The sequence below is a fragment of the Microtus ochrogaster genome, linkage group LG1, assembly GCF_000317375.1.
Source record: "Microtus ochrogaster isolate Prairie Vole_2 linkage group LG1, MicOch1.0, whole genome shotgun sequence".
In the NCBI taxonomy this organism is placed as follows: domain Eukaryota; kingdom Metazoa; phylum Chordata; class Mammalia; order Rodentia; family Cricetidae; genus Microtus; species Microtus ochrogaster.
In genome coordinates this window covers 32,863,131-32,870,752 of record NC_022027.1, presented here as the reverse complement: position 1 = coordinate 32,870,752, position 7,622 = coordinate 32,863,131, and positions in this window count along the sequence as shown.

The following is a 7,622-nucleotide window of genomic DNA, read 5'->3' as shown; positions in this document are numbered from 1 at the left end:
CAGCAACCACATGGTGACTCACAACCATCTGTACTGAGATCTGGCGCCCTCCTCTGGCGTGCGGGCATACATCGAGGCAGAATGTTGTATACATAATAAATAAATACATCTTTAAAAAAATAATAATAAAATAAACCTAAAATAATCAAAGGTTGAACAAACTGTTCATGTAAGAGTATTCATTGGCAAACAAATTCCCACAGCCTGAAGAGATACAATGATTCTTTGTCACCCTAGCTTAGACATTCATCTCATGTGGGTAGAAACCCTTCCTGTGTATTATCAGCCATTACTGTATTCATTGCTCTGGCTTATACACCCTTGTTCATTCACCACAGTGACTGAGGCATTAAAGTGCTTAGCAAATCCTGCTCCCTACTTGTGCATATGGAGACCACCTCTGCAATCTCCTGGCCGTCTCCAGTCTGCTAGGTACATGGAGACGCCGTAGATCTAGAAGACAGCCAAAGGAGCCTGGCACCCAGGATGATCGCATGAACAGAGCATCTTTTCCTCTCACCAGCTGAGATGCAATGTTTGAGAAATGTTTTCCTTTGTGTGTGTAAACCGCTGAGAGTCACACTCTTTGTTACTGTAGTCAGCCAACATTGGTGAGCACGGTTTCCTGTTGAAGCGAGAACCTCCTCAGAGGAGAAGCCACTCCGCCAACATCGGTGAGCACGGTTTCCTGTTGAAGCGAGAACCTCCTCAGAGGAGAAGCCACTCCGCCAACATCGGTGAGCACGGTTTCCTGTTGAAGCGAGAACCTCCTCAGAGGAGAAGCCACCCCATTCTGCTCCCCAGGCCATTCCTTGCCCTTTGGATTTTTGTTTCTTTACTCAGTCAAATCTTTCCCACCAGTTGGCTCCAGTTTCTGGGGAAGTGTGATTAAGAAAAGTTCCTTCTTTAATGGGTGGATTTGATTAGGGCCCTTGTGGCTTCGAATAGCATCCCAGACACATTTGCCAGACTATGGACGTGACAGCCAGGAGGCTTGGTGAGAAGCTAGCAAGGGAGGAAATAGCACACCGGAGACCACAGAGGCCAAGATAGGTCTTATTAAACAAACCAGGTGTCTGAGTCAGATCATCAGAGAGGGTGCACAGACATGTGTTTGCACTTGCATGGCCCTGGCACTCGAGATCTTGAGTTTCTGCCTAGAATTTTGCTACATATAACATCCAGGGTTTTCCGAGCAGAGATGCCAGCAAGCTTGAGCAGACTCCAGCTTTGGCTCTAATGTGGAGCAAATGCGTGCTGGCCCACAGCGGAATCACAGTAACCGAATCCCGGGAGGAAAGGGAGAGCCCAAAATATCAGTTCCTCTGAAATGTTGAGCATCCCAAGTCCCCACGAACGTTAAATAAAATGGATTAGCAGGAACGCAGGGACCACTCTGACTTTCAGCTGTGGGTGTTGCCCCGCTGGGAGTGGATAGGAAGTAGTGGACAGGAAGCAGGGCACAGTAGCACACACCTGTACCTGCAGCACTTAGTGGGTTGGTCAGGAGGCTCACACAGTTGAGGGCAGCCTGGGCTATGTAGGAAGGTTCTGATCAGCTCTGGCTACATAACGAGACCCTATCTAAAATAGTCATAGCAATAAAACAAATCAAAAATGAGAAACAGTGTTCCATAATGGATGTAGCCTACAGACTGTGGTGCCCCAGGGCTGTGACTGTCTTAGTCAGTGCTCTATGGCTGTGAAGAGGCACCATGACCATGGCAACTCTAATAAAGGAAAACATTTAATTGTGACTTGCGGCGAACTTCTCAACCAGCGAGAACAACCACCACACGAGGATTCTTCTCAGATGTTTTATTGGAGTGCTTTATTGGAGTGCCCTTGGTTGAGGGAGAGCAGGAAGCGAGGGGGCCGAGAGCACCAAAGCAGCTGCTTCTATAGGGAGAAGGCACACGGGTCGCCCTGTGATTGGTTGCCACCATCAGCTGTCACCAGACTGCATCGGGATAGGCCCAAGGACTCTAAACCACCGCGCATGCGGGAAGCAGGGGACACGCAGCTCCCAAAGGCATAGCCAAATATGGAGTTGTTTATTTCCAACAAGACAGGATATCGGCACCATCTTGTAATGGCGATCCTGTCCAGCTCCCTGCAGTGACTAGCTTACAGTTCAGAGGTTCAGTCCGTTATCATCATGGCGGGACTCACGGTGGAGTGCAGGCAGACATGGTGCTGGAGAGGAGCGGAGAGTTCTACATCCGGATGGGCAGGCGGCAGGAAGAGAATGAATTACACTTTTCCCAAAAAGACCGCACCTACAGCAAGTGCTACTCCGCATCTCCTCACAGTGCCAATTTTACTCAAACCACCACGGCGACTCAGAACAGATTCCCATGGGATGCTTTCAAAGCCGCTCTTGGTCTGGACCGGACTGTAGCGGTTCTGGTTTCACTGGTCTGGGTTGTAGTCTGAGCATCAGAACGTTTTTTAAGCTCACTTGTGATATTTAACGTGGAAAGGGAGGTAAGCACTATAGCTCTCGGTTCTAGAAGCTAGATCCAGGAGAGCATTTAGTAAGTTACTAAACACACTAGTTTCTGTTGCACATATAATAGTAATAATTTACAATTTTAGCTAAGATGTAATTCACACGAAAGCGTGATTTAGAGACTTCTCTCCTACTGCTCATGAATGTTGATCACTGCTATCTACTGCCAGGGTATTTCATCAGCCCCATGCTGGATCGGATTTGTGTCCTTCTGATCCTTATGGGTAGAAATCCGCATATGCGAGGGAATGGAGGTGTCTTTAGAGGCTATAGGTCACGAGAGTAGAGCCTTTGAGGATAGGACAGGATAGAATTAGTGCCACAAAACCTTCCTGCTCCGTGCCATTGCTAAAATGAAGACAGCCACCTGCCGTCCAAGAAGAGGGATTTCTGCACACAAGGGACCTGTTAGCACCTTGACTTGACTTGACCTTGACTTAGCTTCCTCACCTCCAGAGCTGAGAAACAATCGCCTACATAAGCCACCTAGTTTGTGGGACTTCATCACCCACCTCCACTAAACTAGCCTCCCAGAGAAACTAAGGGCCATGCAGTCAGTTGCTCCTCTTCATCCCTCAGCTCCTACATCCCAATGCTGTCTCTACTTTCACTAATTTGCCCATCTGAAACATTTCATCAGCTTTTCGTTTTCCTTTCCTCTTCCTTCTCCACTTCTGCTGCTTCTTTTTTTTTTTTTTTTTCTTGTGCTAGGATCTGCAGCCCAGTTGGCCTTGAACTCACGCACATTTTCTGCTTCAGGCCTGAGTACTAGGCAGAAGTGTGACCCACCCTGTGCAGCCTATTCTGGACATTTCAAATACGCAGAATACTGTGGCATGATGTCTTTTCCCCTCCTGGTATGCTGTTTTCAAGGTGAAGTAATACTCTATCACGTGGCTCGGTCGTGTTTCACCTGCTCCTCAACTGAAAGCCGCTCACGATGCTTCCACGCCTCCGTTGCGCTGCGCTCGGTGACACTGTGGTGAACTTCTGCACCCAAGCATCTATTTTCTGAACGTACATTTCCCACTCTTCAGTACGTAAGTAGGAGCAGCCTGGTTGGAGGCCGTGTTGAATTCATGTAACTTTCTGAGGAGCTGGCCAACTGCGTTCAGCTGCCTCATTCTGTAGTGTACTAGGAGAATGTCAACAGTCTCTGTTTAGAAAACAAACAAACGAAGCCGCTCGGGCAGGTGTAATGTGGCGTTCACTGATTTGCACGTCTCTAATGACTAAGGGATGCCGGTGAGCACAACTGCGCATGCTCGCTGGCCATTCACGTACCGTCCTTGGAGAAGCCCGACTTGAATGCCTTGTCTTTACTTGTCCCTTCGGTGTTTGAGACAGGGTTTCATTAGATTGGCCCAGGTCGGCCTTGAAGTCATTATCCGCCTCCTCCACACACCAAAATCTGGAATCTAAAATGTACTTCACCATGCGAGGAGTTTTCTCTGTTCGTCTTAAAGTTGGGTTATTTATCTGTTTGCTGAGACGTAAGAATTTTTTTTCTTCCTATTTTGGATAGTAGAGCCTCACCACATGTATAATTTGGAAATATTTTTCCCCCATTCTGAACAAAATAACCTTTTAAAATTATTATTATATTTTATGTATGTGAGTATTTTACCTCTCTGTGTATCTGTGCACCATATATGCATGTGTGGTGCTTGTGCAGGTGGGAAGAGGGCGCCGGATTCCCTGGAACTGAAGTTAAGGTGGTTGTGAGTTACCATGTGGTTCTGGGACTCAAACCCTGGTCCTCCGGAAGAGCAGCTAGTGCTGTCAATCACCAAGCCACTACTTGCCCCAGAACCCCATTTTTGTCACTGTCCTTAGAAACACCAAAGTTCTTAATGCTGATAAAATATAAAGTATGATATTTTCTTCGGTTGCTTGTATATTGATGGCATAGACGTTTTGATAACAAATATAGTGTCCTGTTATCTCCCCCTGCCCCTCTCTGAGCTCAGTCTCCCCAGGTTCCCAATTGCTGGGGTTGCAGGTGTGCTCCCACTGCATCTGCCACAGGATGGCATTTTTTGCAAAGGTAAAGTGATGGGCAATAGTGAGAGAAGCTAAAATCCTGGCTGCAAAGCTGTGTAGCTTGAGGAGGAGGGACGGGGATCCAGCCGACTCACCAAGTGATGCTCACTGCACTGTCACAAGCTATCTTGTTCAGTAAGGAAATCTTGACAGCAGCAGCAACAAAATATGCATGCATGTTTGTGCACCGTGTGTTTACCTGGAGCCCAAGGAGGTCAGAAGAGGGAACCAGATCCTTCCATCCCTCCCTCCCTCCCTTTTTTAATGTAACTTTTTTATTGATTCTTTGGGAATTTCTCATCATACATCCCAACCCCACCCACTTCTGAGTCTTTCTATAACCACCCTTTACCCCTTTATTCTCCCCCTCAAAATGAAATAAAAATTAAAAACAAAACAAAGCAAAAACCATCTCACCGCCCCCTCCCCCGGGAGAGACCCACTTCTCTACCAATTGCAGCCAGAGAGAACTCACTTCCATGACAAATGTCACATCTCCAGTTCTGCTGTCCACGCACCATTTTCTCCTCACTCACTTCCATGACAAATGTCACATCTCCAGTTCCGCTGTCCACACACCATTTTCTCCTCCATCTTTCCCGGCTTTCCATCATGCATTCATTTGCCGATGTGGCATCGGAAGATTCGGTGCATCACACAGTTTACCCTTTTGCCCAAACAGCTTTACTTGCAAATGTTTCTTGCAATGATTCACTTGTCTGGTTCAAGGCCTCTGGCTTCTGCAGCACCATCAACACCGGACCCTCATTGAGATTCCTTTTGGATGTCTTGCTGTTGTCCTGAGTCGTGGGGATCCTGCGGCTATGATTCCACAGGGCCAACCCCTTCCTGCACTCCAGTAACTCATAGATGGGATAGATGCTGAGGTGGGTAAAGTCAAAGTCCTGGATCTGGGCTTGGGTGGTAGCTGAGTTGGTCAGTCTACGAGCTCTCCTGTGCCCATGCCGCTAGGCAAGACACAGGCGCACGTGCACACACACACACACACACACACGCACACTCACACACTGCCTAGGTGGGGCCAGCTCTCCTGAGCTGTTTTTAAAAATTATTTATTTATTTTCATTTCATGTTCATTGGTGTTTTGTCTGTGTGAGGGTGTCAGATCCCCCGGAACTGGAGTTACAGACAGCTGTGAGCTGCCATGTGGATGTTGGAAATCAAATCCCTCTCTGGAAGAGCAACCAGTGCTCTTAATAGCTGAGCCATCCTTGTTTCTCAGCCAGGGCTTTCTTACTCTTTGTATTCTTCTGTTTCCTTGTCCTTGTCTTATAAAAAACCAACTGTGGCCAACACAAAGCAGGAGCAGTACACAAAGCCAATGACATCTTTAAACTAGAGCTGGGTATAGCAGCACACTTCTTTAATTCCAGCACTCGAGAGGCAGAGGCAGGCGGACCTTTGTGAGTTCAAGGATAGCCTGGTCTACACAGACAGAACTTGTCTCAAATAAAAACAACAATAATAGAAGGAAGGGAAGGAGGGGAGAAGGAACCCTTAGATTATACAGGTTGGATGCAGTTTCCTTTCACTACAGTAAGCACTGAGAGAATGGCTTCAAGGTGGCAGACTCAGACGGGCACTGGGATGGAGGACTAAGGGAGCTTTCGGTGGCTAGCCTTTGTATTAAAGCTGAGCACACAAGGTCCATATTCCCTGCCTTGAATGGTACAATTGCTCCCCAGGTCCTTGTGGGGTGCTGGAAGGGTAGAAGAAAAGCATTAATGACCTCCGGAGGCTTATTGCTGAAGAGCCCGAGAATACCGGCAGCCCTGAGTGGGAAGTGATGGAGACACTGGACAAAGAGCAGATGGTCTTTGCTCCCAGGCATGAACCACAGCCTAGACCCTGGGACTCTATCCCATGGAGTGAGCAGAAACCCCAGGGAACCACATGCCAGGATAAACATGAAGCCTTGGGCTCTGTGCCCAGTTGAGTAGAGAATGACTAATGCATGGGACAGCTCTCAACAAGGAATGCAGTGGCTTCCAGAGCATTGCCTTTCTGCAGAAGCAGGGCTGAGCCTGGGTAAAGGTGAACCTCAGGATGAGCGTCTGAGAATCACATTCCATTCCCGCCCGTCGGGCGTCTATGGTCTTTTCTTCCCATACTCCTACCTCCTTCCATCAAAACTTCCCTGCTTTGTATGTCACCCTTTCTGGGGTTTTCACTTGTTTAGTAACCCCCAAGATCACGGAACGACTTGAGCAAATGCACACTTAGGCTTTAAGATGAGTCCTTGGTGCCTGCGCTCCACAGTGCATGCTGTGTAAATGCTGGAATTCTCTCCTTGAAGTACTGTGATTTTTAATATCTGCCATCCTTTTTAGTGACTTGGACTGGAATCTTTCCGTTTCATGAAAAGCAGCTTTAAAATTCCATTCAGTCTGGTGAACTTTTGTCTGGAGGTATTCAGCGCTTCTAGAGGTGACCGAGAGAAAATGCAATCGTTGGCAAAGCCTGGGATGGAAAGTCCTGTGACTTAGCAGCATGCGTGTGGCTGTTAGAACCCACAGGATAATCTCAACCTTTCCTCGGTGCTGACCAAGGCTTCAGGGTGGGGCACGCCAAGACTCTCGGGGCAACCTCAGAGTCTACCCTGCTGAGGAAAACAAAAAACAAAAACAAAAAACTGCTATGAGGCAATTTAAAATACACCAGGGGACAAAATACCACAGATTTATACAGTTGCCCTCAATGTCCACAGGGCTTCAATGTCCCATGTGGAATTTCTAAGTCAATGGTTGCTTGAGATATCTGCATATAATCTATGCATACCCTGCCATATTGTTAAAACCTCCTCTAGATTACCTACAGTACTTAAAACAATGCAAATGCTCTATAAATAGTTGTTTAGGGGATAATCACAAAAGGGGATCTGTACATGGGGGTGCCAGCCACCTGGGACTCCTCAAACACATGACCACGCTTCCTGTTCAGGACACCATAGATGCCACCCACAACTTGCTCAGGACACTGGATCTCCACAAGGTAGATAGGCTCCATGAGGCGGGGCTGTGCGGTCAACACACTGGCATAGAGGCAG